The sequence below is a fragment of the Thalassophryne amazonica genome, chromosome 9, assembly GCF_902500255.1.
Source record: "Thalassophryne amazonica chromosome 9, fThaAma1.1, whole genome shotgun sequence".
Classification (NCBI taxonomy): Eukaryota; Metazoa; Chordata; class Actinopteri; order Batrachoidiformes; family Batrachoididae; genus Thalassophryne; species Thalassophryne amazonica.
Genome location: NC_047111.1, coordinates 71,137,762 through 71,156,790, shown reverse-complemented (window position 1 = coordinate 71,156,790; position 19,029 = coordinate 71,137,762). Strand labels below are relative to the sequence as shown.

The following is a 19,029-nucleotide window of genomic DNA, read 5'->3' as shown; positions in this document are numbered from 1 at the left end:
CTACTCCTGTATATTATATAGTACCATATTTATTGTGTATGTTGTTTATTACTCTTAATATTTAAATATAAGTTATATATATGATGTCTTATCTTGCTTATGTCTTATTATTTATTATTATAAGTATATGTCTTTTTCCTTCAGCCGCTTGGGTGGGTAGGGAGAGTTCTCATGGGATAAAAAAGCTTTTCAACCTACAATCCCTGGTTCTCAAGACCAGGCACTTAAGTGGCTCTACTCTACTCTTTTCTTCTCTTCTATTTTACTCTTCCTTTTTAGATATTTAAATATGCCTTAGTATACTAGCATAGTTCCACCTTAGAACTGGAATATAATATATAAGATATACCTTACTGAATTTTCATGCTATTTAAGATGCATGTAAAAAGTGTATAATGTCTAACAATAAAACAAGCCTTTAAAAAAAAAATAAAAAAAAATAAGCCCTTTTATTGTCTGAGGCCGTGCAGGCGGATTTTACCTCTTACACCCAGCAGAGGGCGCTGAGGTGCTGAGAGGAGACTGAACACAGGGAGGCTCCGCCAGGTGAAGGCTGCAGCATCAGCACCTCCTCCTGCTGCTCCTCCTCCTCCTCCTGTCCGCAGCATCTCTCATTTCACTGTTTACCCCCACTCACAGAGGACAGTGTGTTTTTCCGTTCTACAGCCGCCGCACTGAAGCTACTTTCTACAGAAGAGAAGCCAAACGGTAAGAAAATAGGAGCCAATATGCGTTTTTTATGTCTTCCATGTGAAATGTGGCGCGCGCACGCTAAGCTTGTGGGGGCTCTTGGTGATGATTCGGTTCTGCACAAACAAGCTCAAGATTTATGATGTTATTGTTGGTGGTGGCTCACTGCAGAGCATTGTGTGAAATGGAGTCTTAAAGAATAGTGGAAGTTAAAGTGGAGCAGCGTGAGGTCAGTCAGGGAGGAGGAGGTCAAGTCTCTGAGGGTCAGGCTGAGGATCAGACTGAGATTATCTCAGCTTTAGACCTGACTGCAGCGCATGATCCACTGCACACACAGGTGACACCAGCACACAAATTATAGGGAGGAAAGAGAAAACAGAAGCTAGTTTTCCTCACAATTTCTTCTAACTTGATAAGAAAAAGGTGTGATCTCCTGTAACAGTTCTGTTTGTTGTAGTGCTGCTGCCTCACATTTATAGTGTTTAGCAGTGGAAACAATTCTTGAAGAAACGGACCTGGATCGTGTGAAAATGTGTGCGGAAACTGATGCCACTTGTTTTTTTTTTGTTTCCCCCTCCACTCCCAAAATGCAGTTTCTCTGCATTTCTTCCTTGCATTTGTAGTTGAAGGTGCAGGTGAAGATGCACACGTGCAAAAGTGTTATTTTTAAACAGGGTGATATTATGCATTTCGTCAGCAATTTAATATAGGCCGCCAGGTGTCTGGAAAAAACATGTTTTACAGTTTGAAGATGTTTTTTTTTCCACAGTCATAAAGGTTGTGCATCATTTTGGGGAGGGGGGGTGGGGAACTAAACAACACTTTTTGCTGTGCATGTCTCTTTAAATGAAAAGAAGCTGCTGTTTGTGATGCCAGCTCTCTGAAAGCAGGAATAGAAGATTTTGTGTCTGTCCCACCGACTATGGGAGCTTAACAAGCTGTACACTTCTCAGGCCATTTACATCATGAGCGGAGTGACTAGGCTGTCCTATATATCTGTGGGTTGTCAAACGATTTTGCTATTTTGTCTTGGTATCACATAATAACCTTACTTAAATGATTACACTTTTACTCTGGTATCCGCTTAAATGTGCCTGTGGAACTGGATTTAATCTGTTTTAGTGCTTAGAACAAAGAGAACCAAGTTCGTGGTCTTGGGTAAGGGCTCGGACTTCCCTCTATGCACACGGGGAGCCAATAAGGTTAGGCTTTGCGAAATAAGGTCCATCTTTTGTCACGCCGACATTGCGTTTTATAAAAAGTGTTTCTATTCCTTTGTTTGGGATTCTGATTGAGTGGACCTCCAGTGAGAGTGATGTTCATCAGAATTCAAGCCTACTTTGAATAAATTAAATTTTAGAAATAGTCTGTTTTTGAATCTTATTGGGACGGCATAGCAAAAGGACCAGGAGAAGACTTTCAGTCCCATTTCAAAGGCTGCTTGTGAAGCGGCTGACGTGCAGCTTTATTCCCCAAAAACAAAGGATACATCAGATGCCTCCTTCACAGTGCAAACAGTCCTTGAGTTCTTGTGCAATTTTGTTTTTTCCCCACACAAAGTGGTTGGTAAACTTAAAATTAGACAAAAGGACACTAACCCTAACCCTTTTTGAATTACTCAACTATAGATTACACCTACAATGCTAACTTTGCGTGCACAGTTGTCAAGGTTGAGAGGCGGCAGTGGGGTAGGGGTAGGGAGATGTTGTGATGCAATAGCAAAATGCTCCGTGGGCTAGACCACCTCATTTCAGAACAGTTTGTTTCTTCCTCCGCTGTGTCTGAAGTGCCGAAACCTCAACAGTTTTGTATTCCTCAGCCCTTATAATGGTGCAAACCCTGAATTGGGACAGAGTCACAGAGTGTAGAGCACCTAACTGGGTGTACCTCACAAAACAAACAACAGTCCAGATATGGACTGTTAGGTTCTTTATGTTGTGAGTGATCTCAAAAAGAATTGGACAGGAAACGGACTTCAAAGTTTAGATCTTGTATTAAAAAGGTTCCTGCACTGATCACAGAAAGTCATCTAACAGCGCTGGGGTCTCTGATCAGATCACATGCAACATCTGGAACAAAGAGCCCAGATTTCCTCTCTACGCTAACTTTTATTCCTCCAGCCAGCCCCGTGTGGGTGGTCCTTAGCCTGTCATGAATCAGCGGCTATGTGATTGGCTGCAAAGTGATGTAGGCGGGTATTAGCGGGTGTCTGCTCATGTTGCATTCATGGCAGTATGTAAAAATCTTATGGTGTATGTCTGCGTGTATGTCTAACACAATAAATCAGTGTTCCATCATGCTGATTCATTTCCAAACAGATGTGAATACTTGACAGCTATAAAAAGATCAGATAGTCGTGCCAAATACAAGGACATTTGGATGTGCATTGGCCATTTTGTAATATGCATCATGGACAAGGTTGGGTAGGATTACTTTGAAATGTAATCCAAAATAATCAGATTACAAGTAATCCAAATGTATGTACATACATACATGTAATCCACATGCATTCTTTCAAAGTAATCCTACCCAACCTTGATCATGGAATAGTCTGACTTTTGTGACATATGTCACAGGGCTCTGAAACAACTTGTTTCAAGCTTAAACTTGTGTAATAGTGCAGGAGTTTCTATATGCAGAGTTTTGGTTATGGGGTTTAACATGAAACCAAAACCATATTTATTATAGTTATTATTAATAATGATGATAATAATAATGATGATGATAATTTCTGCAGTTATTTACAAATGATCATTGCAAATGACTTTGCAACAGTAAATCGCAATTAAATCCAAGAAGAAAGCGTATCACAATCCACTAAAAAAAATTGAAAGTACAAACAGCATACAAACAACAGAATGAAAACAAAGCATTAATAAATTGATTGTATGCATAATTTGTGGCACCATGAAAATGAAACAGAATAAAAAGAGAATGGAATTCAATGACTCCTCATACTTGCAGGGCTGCTAAAATAAAACAGACTATGGTAGTAAAAATAAGGCTAATTGTTTACTTATAGTAGATAACTGGGATTTTCACTGTAAAAGGCTGGATTTTCTCAAGTGGTTTGCACATAATATGAACCCTTTAAAGCACATAAATATGTGTTATTTATGTGTCCTGACCTCGGGGAGGACTGAGACAAGAGGAGATGATGGTCAGTCAGTGGATCAAGGCAGCGCGTTAACTCAGCTGTCTCTTGTGCTGATTGATTGGCATCCGATCACCAGAATGTCCTTGAGACCGTCAGGGACATTCTGCTGTTTTATTATTGTTGGATGTATATATGTAGTACTTGCCGTGAATATGCAAAAACAGTTACACCACACAACCTTAATGTGGTTCTGGCTGACATGTTGTGCACATAATAGCGTGATTTTTTTTTTCTTTCGTTCAATGTTTCTTTTGTTGATTATCAGTAATGTCCCACCTCTTATGGATCTTCTGGTATAGCTGCAAAACCTCGTCAATCCCTTCCTGATTGCATTGCATCGAATCAGGCCAGTGGAGCCTTTTGGCGTTGCCCCCCCCCTCCTGTAGCTGCATGCTGTTCTCGCTGGCCCATGCATGTGATTGATCGTTACAGCTGACCTCTGAAGTGTCTGATCAATGATCAATTCAGAACGTCTCTGCCTGGAAAACCAACTCGCAGCCATGTGACTCTTTGTGTTGCATTGACCTGACGTGTGCAGGATGTGTGAGGTTCTGCAGGTATTAGACCGTGCCACCATCAAGGTCATAGTACAGGGCAGAACGGAGAAGGAGGGGGAAAGAGTAGGCGTGACAGATGGAGGGAAAAGTGTGTCACTGTGCCGCTCTGCTCACTTAGTCCTTTGAATTTTTGGAGCATCTTTCACCTTTATCCTTTGCACCCGATAGTGTTAGTGCTGCACTTTCTGCTGTGATATATTTGTGGGAATGTGAGTGCTGTACAAAAGACGATGAGCACTGAGAAAGTGTAAAAGGACGGAAAGAGGTTGCAGTCGGTTCAGTGCCGTCGTTGTCAAGCGCAAACCAATTTAAAGGCTTCTCTGCTAAGTGTGAGGACGTGCAAGTGTGTCACTGCCTGTACGTGTGAATGAAGTGTCAATACGTATAAACATGCGCTCTCGCTTTCACCGCCTTTGTCTGGAAGGTGGCACTGTGCATGTGGTAGCTCCTCCCCCTGCAGTCGCTGGCAGGACATTAGAGGGTAAAAAGAGGGACACACCTCCACTCAAGGCACACACACACACACACACACACGATGCTTTGTCCCGCATGCGTGTACGTATGTGCATGTCCGTGATTTGTTATTGTGAAGAATGTGTGGCAGTATTCTTTTTTTTTTTTTTTTTTTTTTTTGCTTTCTCAAGCATTTTTGGTGCTACAATCCAATCATCCTGCCAACTGTTCCAGCGGTGTGAAGCTTACCAGATTGGGGGAACAAAGCTATTATGGGGAGCTGCAAAGGCTGATTTGATGCTGCAAAGCCACCAATACTTAGGATAGCAACATTTACAAAAAACAAAACAAAACAAACAAGCACAGATAGGTTAGATTTTTGATGCAGATAAAAGAAAAGCAATGGATGGATTTTAGACAAACAGTAAAACCCAAAACAGGATAAAATTCTTGGCAAGTGTTTGGGCTTGACATTAATAAGTTGCATTTTTCAGTTATTCAACAACAAAATGCAGGTTTTAAAAAAAGACTGATGGAGCGTGCTTGATTATTATTAATATCTATATGTCACGGACATGAATGAGCGAAGCGCTTCAGCATCTCACCATGTCATTTAGGTCCTTCAGACTCTTTTTTTTTTTGAGTAAATGCTTTAGGGGCGCATTAGCATGGCTAAAATCTTTCAGCTTCTGAGGGGGCTCTGCTCCCCCAGACCCCCCACGTTTTTAAGCATTTATCTTTTATTTGCCTTTCAGCTTTTTTTGGGGGGGGGGGGGGCTCCACCCCCAGACTCCCAATTACAGCCCTTTAACCCTCTGCCACTTTAAGCATTTTTTAAATGTAGATGTAAATTAATATTCAAAGTTTTTAGCTAGTTGACAGTTGGGTTGTACAATATGGCCAAATTATCATATGGCAATATTGTCATATCAATATGATATAAGATATGACTATGATTTCACACAAAGTGCAGCAACAGTGAAAATTAAACATTCTTAAAGAAAACAGTAATAATACCACATTAATTTTGCACTCATCAAAGTATTGGAACAGTAGGTATTTCACACATTTTAATTTGTTTATGCCATTTCAAATACAAGAAATACAAAAAATATAAAGAATAAAATTTTCAAAATTATCTACCTCAAAGTCAAACTGAAAGCAAATCTCTAAAACTTGATAAAACCTGTAAATAATAATCAGTTTTATTCACAGTTTTCTTTAGACAAGTCAGGGGATGGAAACATGAACATTTCCAAGTCACTGAATATGTCTTGGACTTGATTAACATCAATTATGAAGAAATACAAAAGTCTATTTCACCAAAACATCAAATCTAGGCTTGCATCTCAGATGTACTTTCTGTCAAATTGTAGCTGAACTTTCAGGTCTTCTTTTTAAGAAAATCCTCCTCTACACCACTTCATCACAAAGCTGGATTTTATATTTTTAATTAATTTATATCGGGTTGTAGAGATTTGCTTTCAGTTTGAGTTTAAGGAAGATAACTGTCGATTTATCTAAAGTTGTGTCACTGGTGTGTCACTCAGAGAGCAAAATTAAGAGGTTATTTAAAAAGTAAGTCCTTCAGAGAGCAAAATTAAAAAGTTACACAGGTTTTATACAGAACAGAGGAGGAGTAAATTACCTGTATTTCTTTCATCCTGAGTGTCTTCACGTTATATCTCATGAATCAACAGCTGCCTACTCGTTTAAAAATCACTGGGAAAACACACATATATGAGGCAAGCCGAATTAAAGGAGAAATGCCGCTTTTAACAACTTGGACCTCATTTCTGGCATAAAATACGGCCGTTTACTCACCAATATAACTTTGGTGTCATTTGGAGTCTATGGTTCAGATGACGTTACCATTTAAAAAACTTAAACATTTTTCTTCTTCTACTAAGGTGGATTAGAACTTTTGGTGGTACACAGCACCAACTACTGTACTGGAGGGGCCAAGCAGTCAATATCTGTCACTGATTTCAAAATGCAGCTCTTTTTGTTTGTTTTTTGTTTTGTTTTGTTTTTCTTTTTTTTTTTGTATGTGCCATGACATGTCAATCATCTGTGTCCAGTCAGATTTCAGGGGAGTCCAGTGCCACCCTGGCCCCCACTCTAGCTCCACCCATGCCAGGAAGTGTTCAACATTTGACATTTCCTGTTTCAGTGTGGACTCCAAATTTGGCACTTCCTGTTTCAGTGTAAACTTGCCATTGTATTCCTGTGAGATTCCATGAGATCTCGTTTGTTAATCCAGGAAGTGTTGATCCAGGAAGTGTTTGACATTTGACATTTCCTGTTTCACTGTGGATTCAAAATTTGGCACTTCCTGTTTGTACCACGAGTGAGCTTTGCGCTGCTGTGAGTCGCTTCACTCGTAATGTGCATATGTCGTGGACATGAATGAGTGAAGCTCGTCAGCATCTCACCATGTCATTTAGGTCCTTCATACTTTATTTTGAGTAAATGCAGAGCAGAGCTTTAGCATAGCAAAAACCTTTTAGCTTCTGGGTGGCAGAGCCCTCCCAGACCCCCCCGTCTTTTTAAACATTTTCTTTATTTGCTTCTTACATGCCTGGAAAAGCTCCTCACCATCTAACCATGTCATTTAGGTCCTTCAGACTTTTTTCAGTAAAATATTTCTTGGGAGCATGAGCATGACTAAAACCTTTAAGCATTTTCCTTATTTTGCCTTTCATGCTCTGGAGGAACTCTGCCCCCCCATACTCCCCACCTTTTTAAGCATTTTTCCTTTTTTGGTTTTCAGCTGACCCCCCAATTACAGCTCTCTTAACCCCCTGCCGATTTAAGCATTTTTAAATGTAGAAGTACATTAATATTTAAAGTTTTCAGCTAGTTGACAGTAGGGCTGTACAATATGGCCAAATTATCGTATCTCAATATTGTCATATAAATTGTCATGCAAATGTCACTTACGTGCTGTCCATATTCTTGAGCCACTTAGGTGTTGTAGGGAGTTCCCATGGAATAAAAAAGCTTTGCAACCTACCATCCCTGGATCTCAAGACCAGGCACCTAAGTGGCTCTACTCTCTCTCTCTCTCTCTCTCTCTCTCTCTCTCTCTCTCTCTCTCTCTCTCTCTCTTTAAAGATATTTAGGTGTACCTTAGTAAACACGAGTAGAGTTCCATCTTAGATTTGGAATGTATAATAAAAGATGTACCTTACTGAATTTTATGATTTGAGACAAAGTGCAGCAACAGTGAAAATTAAACATTCTTAAACAAAACAGTAATAATACCACACTAATTTTGCACTCATCATAAGGGTAGGATGCTGTGCCCTCCAAAAGTATTGGAACACTTGGAATTTCACACATTTTAATTTGATTATGCCATTTTAAATACAAGAAAAACAAAAAATAAAGAATAAAAAATTCTAAAATTATCTACTTCAAACTCAAACTGAAAGCAAATCTCTAAAACTTGAAAAAAAACTGTAAATAATAATCAGTTTTATTCCCAGTTTTCTTTAGACAAGTCAGGGGATCAAAACATGATAAATGATAAGAATGGTGACAAAGGTCAGTTGCCTTTCAGTCAGTGAATCTGGATGTACAAATGCAATGTACAATTGAATACAACCCTTTTACCATTCCTGCATGGTATGCACATCTTATTATTAATATTTTTTCACTTATTATGAATCTTTTCACTGGCATTGCAGTGGCAGAAGCTGCAATAAGTTGTGATGGTTTTAGGTGGTTTTGAATTTTATGCAATGAAATTGGTGGAACAAGTGAAAATGGCAACAACAACAACAAAAAACCCCTGCTGCATTTATTATTATTATTTTTGTATAATTCATTAAAACTTTAAGGGAAGTTGTTCCAGTGAAACATTTGATTTAAAACTATTTTCTTTATTGTTCTGTCAGTATCTCAAATATTTTTACTCTGTTAAAAACACTTCATTTACACATTTACGTATTATTCTTCCGATGCCTCGGCTCATTCTATTCTTCTCTCGCCTCACACTTATCCTTTTCCTGGACTCCCTCCCCCCCAGTGCCTCTGGGGTTTGACACTTGCACGTTACACGTGCACTTAACACATTACTAATGAGTATCTCACATCGCTTCAGCCCCTCCTCTCTCTGCTGCATCATTTGTTTTTGGGATGATGTTTTCTGAAAATAAAAGAAATGAGTTATGCTGTCTCGGCTTTCTTTGTCTGGGGCTGTTGCCCTTTCCCAGCTTGTACAGTGTGTGGCAACTTTATGGCCCCGTGGTGAATTCTGCTGTCTTTGTTTGAAGCTGCTTCACATTTGCAGCCAACTGCTTCATGCCCTCCTACAGTTTACATCAGCAGCCACGCAAGAGTTAACGGTTCTGCTCTGCAACAGGATTGAAGGTGGTGGGTGGAGGGGCTTTGCTCGTAACAATGCAGTAGCTATCACCGTGGACAGACTCCCCACTCTGCCATCCCTGTCTGGATCCACTTGAACTATTCTTATCCAGATTTTAATGCAAGAATCGATTAACAAAAAAAAAAAGGGGGGGGGGGCCCCTTACCTTGTACCTCTTATTAATTCTCCTCTCTGGTCTTTTAAGCTGATTTCCTTGGAAATTATTTAGTTTTTTCTTCTTATATGCCTAATTTTCTATGCATCAACCCAAAGCTGAATCCATTTCACCTAGAATCTGTCCTCACCGACTGCAAAGAACTACGAGAGAGAGAGAAATATTACCATGTTAGGGTGAGCAGAGCATCACCCCTGGTATGTCTAAAGCAAGGCTACAAGAAGTAAACACAAAAATAGGAATTGTTGGATTTCATCAAGTGTGTGTTTTACTGCCAAAGACTTCTGCTTTGCAAACAGCATTTTCTCATAATGTGAAGCCTTTTTCTTTGTTTCTGCTGCTGCTGCAATCATGTTCTAACTTTAGGACAAACAGTCTATTAACCCTAATCAGTACACATGGAGTCCAAGCGGACCCAGCAGTATATTTTTGGATACATTTTCCAAACTGTTAAACTTATTCAGCTGAAATTTTATGTGATTGTCACTGCTGTCTTTCAGTTTATTTCTTTTGATCATATTTGATTCAATACTGTGGACTCCATAATATTTTTTCTTATGTGGTCCATTTGGACCCCAGTATGACATAGTGATATCTGGTCAGACTCCAGAGCAAAATTTGTGAGAAAACGCTATACAGGCACCGTGAGTGAAACACAACTTACTGACATTAGGTCAAAAGTGAAATCAAAACCAACTTATTTTAGATGATGAACTAGTTATAAGGTATTTGTTGCACACCACCGCACACCATTTTCAGTTATCTTTACATTTAATATATATATATATATATATATATATATATATATATATATATATATATATATATATATATAGTGGGGAAAATAAGTATTGACCCCCTGTCAGTTTTCAGGTTTTCCCACCTACAAAGAATGGAGAGGTCTATAATTTTTATCATAGGTACACTTCAACTGTGAGAGACAGAATATAAAAAAAATCCAGTAAATCACATTGTATGATTTTTAAATAATTAATTTGCATTTTATTGCATAAAATAAGTATTTGACCCCCTAGAAAAACAGAGCTTAACAATTCATACAGAAACATTTGTCTGCCATTACAGAGGTCAGACATTTCCTGTAGTTTTTCACCAGGTTTTCAAACACTGCAACAGGTATTTTGGTCCACTCCTCCATACAGATCTTCTCAAAATCTTTCAGGTTTGGCGTTTCAGCTCCCTCCAAAGATTTTCTATTGAGTTCAGGTCTGGAGACTGGCCAGGCCACTCCAGGACCTTGAAATGCTTCTTACAGAGCCCCTCCAGTTGCCCTGGCTGTGTGTTTGGGGTCATTGTCATGCTGGAAGACCCAGCCATGACCCATCTTCAATGCTCTTACTGAGGGAAGGAGGTTGTTTGCCAAAATAATGACCCCATCCATCCTCCCTTCAATACAGTGCAGTCGTCCTGTCCCCTTTGCAGAAGAGCACCCCCAGAGTATGATGTTTCCAGCCCCATGCTTCACAGTTGGGATGGTTTTCTTGGGGTTGTTCTCATCCTCTAAACATGGTAAGTGGAGTTGATTCCAAAAAGCTCTATTTTGGTCTCATCTGACCACATGACCTTCTCCCATGCCTCCTCTGGATCATCCAGATGGTCACTGGTGAACTTCAAATGGGCCTGGACATGTGCTGGCTTGAGCAGGGAGACCTTGTTGCCCTGTAGGATTTTAAACCATGACAGCATCATGTGTTACTAATGTAATCTTTGTGACTGTGGTCCCAGCTCTCTTCAGGTCATTGACCAGGTCCTCCTGTATAGTTCTGAGCTTTCTCAGAATCATCCTTACCCCACAAAGTGAGCTCTTGCATGGAATCCCAGACCGAGGGAGATTGACAGTCATCTTGTGTTTCTTCCACTTTCTAATAAATAATCATAACAGTTGTTGTCTTCTACCAAGCTGCATGCCTGTTGTCCTGTAGTCCATCCCAGCCTTGTGCAGGTCTACAGTTTTGTCCCTGGTGTCCTTAGACAGGTCTTTGGTCTTGTCCATGGTGGACAGGTTGGAGTGTGATTGATTGAGTGTGTGAACAGGTGTCTTTTATACAGGTAACAAGTTCAAACAGGTGCAATTAATACAGGTAAAGAGTGCAGAATAAGAGGGCTTCTTAAAGAAAAATGAACAGGGCCGTGAGAGCCAGAATTCTTGCTGGTTGGTAGGGGGTTTGTAATAAAATGCAAATTAATTGTTTAAAAATCATACAATGTGAATTTCTGGATTTTTTTTTTTTTTTTTTTTTAGATTCTGTGTCTTACAGTTGAAGTGTACCTACAATAAAAATTACAGACCTCTCCATTCTTTGTAGGTGGGAAAACCTGCAAAACTGACAGGGGGTCAAATACTTATTTTCCCCACTGTATGTGTGTGTGTATATACAACCCCTGGCAAAAATTATGGAATCACCGGCCTCGGAGGATGTTCATTCAGTTGTTTAATTTTGCAGAAAAAAAGCAGATCACAGACATGACACAAAACTAAAGTCATTTTATTAAATGGCAACTTTCCGGCTTTAAGAAACACTATAAGAAATCATGAAAAAAAATTGTGGCAGTCAGTAACGGTTACTTTTTTAGACCAAGCAGAGGGAAAAAAATATGGACTCACTCAATTCTGAGGAAAAAATTATGGAATCATGAAAAACAAAAGAACGCTCCAACACATCACTAGTATTTTGTTGCACCACCTCTGGCTTTTATAATAGCTTGCAGTCTCTGAGGCATGGACTTAATGAGTGACAAACAGTACTCTTCATCAATCTGGCTCCAACTTTCTCTGATTGCTGTTGCCAGATCAGCTTTGCAGGTTGGAGCCTTGTCATGGACCATTTTCTTCAACTTCCACCAAAGATTTTCAATTGGATTAAGATCCGGACTATTTGCAGGCCATGACATTGACCTATGTGTCTTTTTGCAAGGAATGTTTTCACAGTTTTTGCTCTATGGCAAGATGAATTATCATCTTGAAAAATGATTTCATCATCCCCAAACATCCTTTCAATTGATGGGATAAGAAAGGTGTCCAAAATATCAACGTAAACTTGTGCATTTATTGATGATATAATGACAGCCATCTCCCCAGTACCTTTACCTGACATGCAGCCCCATATCATCAATGACTGTGGAAATTTACATGTTCTCTTCAGGCAGTCATCTTTATAAATCTCATTGGAACGGCACCAAACAAAAGTTTCAGCATCATCACCTTGCACAATGCAGATTTGAGATTCATCACTGAATATGACTTTCATCCAGTCATCCACAGTCCACGATTGCTTTTGCTTAGCCCATTGTAACCTTGTTTTTTTTTCTGTTTAGGTGTTAATGATGGCTTTCGTTTAGCTTTTCTGTATGTAAATCCCATTTCCTTTAGGCGGTTTCTTACAGGTTGGTCACAGACGTTGACTGCAGTTTCCTCCCATTCGTTCCTCATTTGTTTTGTTGTGCATTTTCCATTTTTGAGACATATTGCTTTAAGTTTTCTGTCTTGACACTTTGATGTCTTACTTGGTCTACCAGTATGTTTGCCTTTAACAGCCTTCCAGTGTTGTTTGTATTTGGTCCAGAGTTTAGACACAGCTGACTGTGAACAACCAACATCTTTTGCAACATTGCGTGATGATTTACCCTCTTTTAAGAGTTTGATAATCCTCTCCTTTGTTTCAATTGACATCTCTCGTGTTGGAGCCATGATTCATGTCAGTCCACTTGGTGCAACAGCTGTCCAAGGTGTGATCACTTCTTTTTAGATGCAGACTAACGAGCAGATCTGATTTGATGCAGGTGTTAGTTTTGGGGATGAAAATTTACAGGGTGATTCCATAATTTATTCCTCAGAATTGAGTGAGTCCATATTTTTTTTTTTACCTCTGCTTGGTCTAAAAAAGTAACCATTACTGACTGCCACAATTTTTTTTCTTGATTTCTTATAGTGTTTCTTAAAGCCAGAAAGTTGCCATTTGAAATGACTTTAGTTTTGTGTCATGTCTGTGATCTGCTTTTTTTCTACAAAATTAAACAACTGAATGAACATCCTCCGAGGCCAGTGATTCCATAATTTTTGCCAGGGGTTGTATGTAAAAAAAAAAATATATATATATATATATATATATATATATATGAGTTGCACAGGAGTTTGTCATATTTATCATTGAAACATGTATTTGAAAAGAATTCAAGAAAAAACATTTTATAACAATCTGGAAAAACAGAGAAACATTGGTTGCTGTTTTTTAAGCACAAGTTATATCAAGTTTTTTTTTATTCGGATTAGGTTCACTTAGCTTTCAGCTTTATAGTAATTAATTCTGATTCAGTTTTCTATTCAGTTAGCTTTTTCTGTTAGCTTTTAAAATGCAGCATGCTTGCCTCATATGAAGAAAGCTGTAAGTTTGGTATGTTGTCTTGATTTTCACCAGCACAAACCGCTCTAAACCAACATTAAAATGTCTCGAGATAGGTTTTGTTATGTTACAGTAGGGAAGAGGTTTTGAAACTGGAGACAAAGTCCAGTAATATTAGGTCATTTTTTGTTCAAGGTTGGAAAAAAATAGTAGAAAGCAGAAAACTGCTGGATGCAATCCTTTAACCATCCAAAACATCATGCTAAAAGTCCCTATATGTCCTCCTTGAGCTTTTCCTTGTATGACGTCATGATGCCATGAGTGTCATGGAATGTGGAAAATAGTGTTTCACACATGTTCATCATTTAATTATTGGCAGTGGTATATGCATCTTCATTGTTTGATAGACAAGATTACTTCAAAATGAAAAATATATTATGATAGCAAGTAGATGCCATGACATCAGTATGACATCATGACGTCATTTTGAAATCACATCATCGTGTATCTCCTTTTTTAGGTGGCTGATTTTTTAAAAAAATTGTCAGATTTTTTTTCCATGTTTTTCAGGGGATGTCAAATTGAAAATTACAAGGCTGTTCAAAGGTTAACACTGTCATCATGTATGTAGAGAGCTTTTACTTTCTGTGTGATAAAGAACTGTTAGTAGAGGAGGCAGTCACTGAGGACCATTGCCATTGAAATGGCTGTAGCAATTCCAAACCAGACATTTGTGCATCAGACACTGATGAAGAGCGTGACATTGATGGAAAAGAGAGCCAAGATGAGTTCAGTTCCGATTCACTGGTACTCAAAAATGAAACATTAGATTTTGAGATGGTTGATGAGGATCATTTTGATCAATGGGACTTCATCCGTGACTGAAAATCCACACAAAACTAAGATCCCCTTAATAACCTCTTCATGTAGACACAGTCTGATTCAAACTGTAATACTATATTGTGAGCCCAAGAGCCTAAATTTGTAAAACTGCATAGAACACCTATCCTGGATTGTATAACATCCTCTTTTAAGAGTACTTTGTAGTTCTTCTACATTCCAGTGAAAATCCCTATAATTACCAACTATGAGGTAATTCAACATAATGACATCATAAATGAGATCATGACATTATGATCTCATGCTCTTGTTTATTTATGTTTCCTTCAGTGTTCCAAAGCATTGTATGGCTGTTTAATTAAAAAAGTAATCAAAAATATACCCTCGTATCCTAAATTATATATCCAGATGAGGCCGTTTCTCAAATAAATATAAGCTATGATGTCATAACGGTGAAAGCTCAATGAGGATACACGGGCACTTTCTGTATGTTATCAAGGCTACAGAGGGGAGAACATACACTAATTTTCAGCTTTTTACAAATTTTTTTTTACAACATTTTGCCCATTTTGATTGGACTACCATTGCAGGGTTTGTGAATAATATGAACTGCAGCAAAGTTTGACTGGATGCTTGTGATGCCAGTGGCATTCCCAAACCTGGATAAACCAGGAAGTACATTCAGTGTAAAACCTGTGCCAAGCCAAATATGCAATTCACAAATTAGGTTTCCATACTACATTGATTAGCAAGAGGTTACCAATACTGCCAGCGGTACTATTGGCCAGCAGTGCACTGATAGAAACTACACTACCATTAGAAAATAGTGGAAAAAAAACAGAGGGAAGGCTTGACCTTAGGAAACAACAGAGGATGAAATGGCACAATTGTGGAGGTCCAAGTCTGAACTTTGAATTCTTGCATTGTAAAGGGAGAGAGCTGGCTGATATGATGGAGAGGAGTCAGGTAGCCATATTGTTGATCCAAGAGACCAGATATGAGGAGAGTAAGGCTGTGAGGATCAGATGTGCGTTCAAACTGTTCCACAATGGTGTGGAGCAAAAGAGAAATGGAATAATCCTGATAAAAGTGTATTGTTGGTGCCTGACAGAGTGTCAGAGTGTGATGAATGCCATGAGTAATGATATGTGAATCTTTGCAATGAATGTCATCAGCACATATGCCCCACAAGTTAGGTGCTTGAGAGTATACCCAAGGAGGGAAGAGTGGTGATTGAAGCTGATAGAGGCACACACTGGAGAGACGGGAAATGAAAGTGTATAGGAGGAATATGGAGTATGTGTGCTTGAATGAGATGGAGGGTGCGGTTGCAAGGAGTAGAGGCAGTGACGGTGGATAATTTTAATCATTTGGAATCAACTTTCCAACGTAATGAAGAAGAGAGTGGAGGCAAGTTATAGTGGATGGAGAAAATTCAGAGTATTTTGTGATAGAAAAGTGTCTGTAAAAGTGAAAGAAAAAATCGGTAATGAGACCAGCTATGTTGTACGGGTTGGGGGCGGTTGAGCTGACAAAAAGACAGGAGGCAGAGCTGACGGTGGAAGAGCTGATGATGGTGCGATAGCTGCAGGAGGAGAATAGGAATGCCAAAAGAAGAGGAAAAGGATGACGCCTGAACACACTATCACAAACACAAGACTCAGGCTTGTGATATTTATTCAGACAGAAAAGCAACACGTAAAGAACAAGATGGACAGATTTATGACAGAGAAGAGGTGATGCTTGCCAAACCAACCTGCCTGTCAAAACCAAAAAAAAAAAAAAAAAAAAAAAAGAGGGAAATACTTTTAAACATTTTAGGGACATGTATTTTTTTTTGCATCTAAAAATTCATAACGTTGAGCAAATTGTAACTTGCATTTTTATTTATTCAAAGTAACTTCTACAAAGAAGAAAATAAGGGTGTTGAACAGGTGTCTGGTGAGGATATTCCAAAACAAAACAAGTTCTCATGTCCTCTGAGTCCCCAAAGGGGTTGTTGGTGGCAGGATTGGCACTCCAGTCTGTGTAAAAACATTTAATTACTTTGACACCACGAGGGTCGAGACTGATGTGGCACTACAGTGTCATCCTCATAGGAATGCCACAAGGTGCACCTGGAAATACACACTCCTCAATTAAAGGAGATCTCTGATGTTCTTTTAACCTAGACTGTATTTTTTGATGCTTTGCTGGTCATCGTGTTAGTTGGAACAAAACAAATTTAATCAGCATATTATTGATTTACAATGCAAACAGTGCTGCAGGCTAATCAGCTAATGTTGTTGGATAAGGCAATACGTAACACTCACAGACCCGCTTGTTTTTGCCACTGAACAGGCCAAAACGTCACTAAAAGTGGCTGTTACATGGACAGTGTCCCAGCGGGTGTAAATGTGCATAGGTTTACTTCACAAAATGGACAATTATACAGTTAGCTGCTTAGCTTAGTGTATTAGCAGCGGTTGGGACTGCTGTTGACTAAGCTATTTCAAGTCAACTCCCAAAGAAAGGGCTTGTTCTGGAAGACCGAACATTGAAAAATGTTGGAGTTATTCTTTAATCTATCCAGTGTCCTCAATATGTTTTAAATGGTTTTTAAATAATTCTCGACTTGTCAAAGAAGTGTTAGTGTTTTTACTTTATGTATTCCTTCATCATTGCAAGACAAAGCATTTGTCAAGAAATCTGTATTTAAAACTTTTTCTATAGTTCAAACATCATGTGATGAAATGCTTTATGGGTCATCAAAGAATTGAGCACTTTTTGGTAATGATCTGCATCAGCTTCCAGGTTTTTTGCTTTTATGCCTTTCATAAGTAGAATCTTCATGTTGCAAGTATTTTTTTTCTATTCAACCTAAACTTTAGAATTAATACTTTATGATGTCACAAATGACTGATTCACAGTGACTGCTTTCCCATTTTAATTTGCAAATACCACAGTGGAGACAAACACCTCCTACTATAGTTCATGCTGTAATAGTTATGCTTACAGCTCATGTGCCGAGTGTCAAAATGATTTTTTGTTTTGTTTTTACCCAAACCACTGCAGGGACAGTTTGGCTTCACTTTACCTTATTCTTGTGTTGTCTAGCTTTAAATAACAAGCAACAACAAAAAATTTGAGTGCATCAGTTAATGGATCTGGATCTGTTACACTGAGCCATACAAAATGTGGACAGGTATAGGCCAAATTAATTTTCTGTATTGCAAAAAGTATAGCCCTAAACATATAATAATGTTGTTTATTCCAATACAAACAACTAAGAGTGAGTTTCTTTGTGGAGTAAAAATCTTTTGAAGGTACTATTAACTGCATAGTAAGCTATATTATCTCAAATATTTGTAATAAAATGCTTAGAAAGAACAAAGATGATTGAGTCCAGGCCTGGGACCTGGCACACAAGCATTGTGTCAGTGGAGGTTAAAGCAGCTGTGCGTGCACATTATGCAGTCATCAATGCAGAGCCTCATTAAAAATAGCCTTGTGGTCTGCTTGCTGCAGGCTCAATGCACTTATGAAAACCGACAGAAACTCTTAAAAATTAAAGGAGCTGAGGACAAAGTGTCCCTCATATCTTCCCCATGTAGTAGTACACTTGCTGAACAGAGCGTTGCAGTCGAAGCTTATGTACAGCTGAGCTCCACAATGTCAAGCACTCTGGAAAATAATAAGTATACCTGACTTTTTCCGAACATCTGCTCAGCAGAACCACTGATCTGAATGAATTTGGGTCAGTGGATAGGAGTAATATATTTATCCTGAAAGGGTTAAAAATGAAATTGTTATTGTTACCTTGTCATCAGGCAGTGTACACACCCTCATCTTTTTGAACAAGAATTTGAAGTTATAAAATTTGAAGTTAGAAACTCCATTTCTTCTTCGTCTTATTATTATTATTATTATTTTACTTTTCATGATTTCAACAAGGCTATCTTTTATTCAATGACACTGTTCATATTGCAATTTAATACAACAATTATGTATTTTATTTAAAAATATTATGTAAAACATTGGACACCTTGTCATTTTTCATTCAGGATCACAGGCAAAAGTTGCTTTTTTCATTGCCCATTAAGTTCTATTTTAAAATGGAATGCAAAGGAGTATTTGTCCTTTGTTTAATTAGTTTTTTGTTTGTACATTAATTTATTTTTTGCTGATTCAAAAATGTAATAATAATTAATAATAATAATAATTATGTTATCTATGCCATTTATCTTGTATAGGTAACATAATTATTATGCAATTCAAACAATATACTTTATGTATTTTAAATAAATACTGTCATTATTATTGATTTAGAGTAATTATATTTATTAATACTAAATACATAAAGCTGAGGATTATGCATTTCAAATAAATAGGATTTATTACAGTAATGAATATGCATCATGTAAGGTTTATTTGGTAGGTTTGTATTA

General features: G+C 38.2%; 1 protein-coding gene across 1 annotated transcript in view; it reads left to right on the top strand.

The window, feature by feature from the left end:
* Positions 1–588: 588 nt before the first annotated feature.
* Positions 589–19,029, top strand: part of LOC117517959 — a 238,004-nt gene continuing 219,563 nt past the window's right edge. The window contains exon 1 of the mRNA XM_034179081.1: positions 589–708. The gene's annotated coding sequence lies outside the window, so the exon portion shown is untranslated. The remainder of the gene's footprint in view (positions 709–19,029) is intronic.